The sequence below is a fragment of the Phyllostomus discolor genome, chromosome 12, assembly GCF_004126475.2.
Source record: "Phyllostomus discolor isolate MPI-MPIP mPhyDis1 chromosome 12, mPhyDis1.pri.v3, whole genome shotgun sequence".
Classification (NCBI taxonomy): Eukaryota; Metazoa; Chordata; class Mammalia; order Chiroptera; family Phyllostomidae; genus Phyllostomus; species Phyllostomus discolor.
The window spans coordinates 15,223,988-15,226,409 of NC_040914.2; the positions used below are offsets into that span (position 1 = coordinate 15,223,988).

At 53.4% G+C, this 2,422-nt stretch overlaps 1 pseudogene; it reads left to right on the forward strand.

Annotated features, from left to right (window-relative positions):
- Nucleotides 1-300: 300 nt before the first annotated feature.
- On the forward strand, nt 301-2,033 carry LOC114511434 (annotated as a pseudogene).
- The last annotated feature ends 389 nt before the right edge of the window (nt 2,034-2,422 follow it).

Here is a 2,422-nt window from a genome sequence, read left to right on the forward strand (position 1 = left end):
ACAAAATAAACTAGCAAGCAAAATAGGGTGGGAGGGAGAACATGTGTGCCAATAAGATCATTACAGACTTACTTACAATAGCCAGGATAGGAAGCAACCCAAGTGCCTATCAACAGATGAATGGATAAAAGGCTGTAGTACACATATACAACAGAATATTACTTGGCCATAAAAAGAAACCATTTGCAATAGGCAGAATGGATGTAGAGAGTATTAACTAAATGAAATATTTGATCGGAGAAAGACAAATGACATATGATTTCACTGGTGTGTGGAATCTGAAGAACAGTATAACCCAGCATGGCTGCTGAGGCAGAGGTGCCCAGTGGGCATTGTCCAGATGCTCTGCTGGGGTAGCCTGGCCCACAGTGGACACCCATTGGGGCTGCCACTGTTGCTGAAGTAGAGGCCATGAAGGCAAAGGCCCAGGCACAAGTGCAGGATGGTGCACCCTGGGCCCAGGCCAGAACCAGACACCGTTACAGAGGACGTCCAGGAGCCCTCAATTCGCAGCCACTGAGCAGCTGCCACTGTAACCCAGACCTTGCAAATGGAGATCTTGAACTTTAGAGCCACATTCTGGAGCACCTGACCAGCAGCAGCAGCAGGGCCTTTACTGTGTTGTGTCTATCTGTCCAAGGTGGTTGGTGGTCAAGGGCCACATTTCAAGTTCGCCAGGCATACTGGCTGCCAGCAGCTCCTCCATCACAGACCTGTTCCACAACAGCCCTGGCACCTGGTACAGCTGCCAGGGCCCTACAACCTAGTCCTCTCCACAGATTCTCAGGTTCTGCACCACGGGTCAGCTGATCATGAACATGAGGGACCAGTTCCTGCTCATGTACACACTGCCATCCTGCAGATCCAGGAGATCATGGAGATGAGCACCAAGTTCTCCAGCTGAGCTCCCCCAGCTGCGACACCCAGGCCTGCAACAACCAGGTCTGCACACAAAAGAGACAATGTCTTCTAGCTCCAGAGCCCTGTGGCTCAAACATGGGGGTGGACAACCTGCAGCACCCCACTGTCTATCCTGTTGCTTATCAGGATAGAGCATCAGGAGTCAGACTCGGTGCAGTGCACATCCATGGCCAAGAGGCCATCAGACAGCAGCCAGGACACCAGCATTGGCAGTAACAGGGTCAGCAGTGGCAGCTGCAAAGTAGCCAGGTCTCCACACTGACTCACCAGCCTCCAGCAGGCCCTAAGGGCAGCCTCGGCAGCAGCAGTGGGCAGGTGGGCAGGCCCAGCCTGCATCTCAGACCAGCCCAGGCACTTCCAGCACCTGTACCAGGCACAGCCCTGGCTCCCACCACAAGGAAAAGGACCAGGAGCAGGATGCTGACACAGAGCCCATGGACACACAGTACTGGCATATCTGCAACATGGACACCATGTAGAGAATAATGAATATCGGCCAGAATGCCAAGAAGGCCCTCCCTGAGCAAGTGACCCCTGAGTCCCAGAATCCCAACTGGGAACTGCAAGACCTGGCATCTCTACAGGCCGAGCTCATCCACAGGAAAGGTAACTGCTGCCCCCTCAAGCTCTGCCATGATGGCAACCCCTCTGAGCAGCTGGAGTTGTGACAGTGCATCACAAAGGCCCAGCTCATGCACTGTCATGTCAGTGCAGGCATGCAACACAAGGTCCTATTGCCTCACCTCCTGGCCTCCTTCTGTTACAGGAACATATTGGCCAACAGTGGGGACATCAGCATCAGCTCTTCCACCAATGACCCCAGGTGCAAACCATGGGACAGTAGCATCTGCCATGCTGCCAAGTATTGCTGACAGAATTTTGTCCAGAACTTCAAGGAGAGCGAAATGATTGCATCACGTCCAATGTACACCAATGCCCACAGCATGGTGCAGAAGAGCTGGATTCCCAAGGGGAAGCCGGCTAGGGGTAAAACTGACACCATGGTCATTAGTGACATGAGCACACTGGAGCTAGATGTGATGGGCATGTAGCACAGCTTGGAAACCTCCAGCCTCGGTAGTGAGGCTGATCCCTCAGACGAGGCCCTCTAAGGCCAAATACTTCCCTCATCAAACCTCACTTGCCACCTTGGTCACTAGCTATTGAGTGTTTCTCTGCAGAACCCCTGGAGTTTGCTGCATGTTCACTGCCCCTCAGCAGCCTGTCCCACCCCTGACCCCATTCTGAGTGGGCTGGGAGAGGATGGCATGGTGTGAGATCAGCATGGCTCTCTCTCTCATACACACATACGCACACAGAGAGACACACAAGTGCACAGTGGGAGAACACTCACTCCTCCTCTCCTAATCCCTAACAATTGTCTCTCCATTCTATTCAACCAGGCCAGGCAGGGAGGGGCTGGTCGGGGGACTGTCCTCTGCTCCACCTCTCACTGGAACTAGGGGCGAACAGAATACCCAGAAACATTATTGCCACCAGG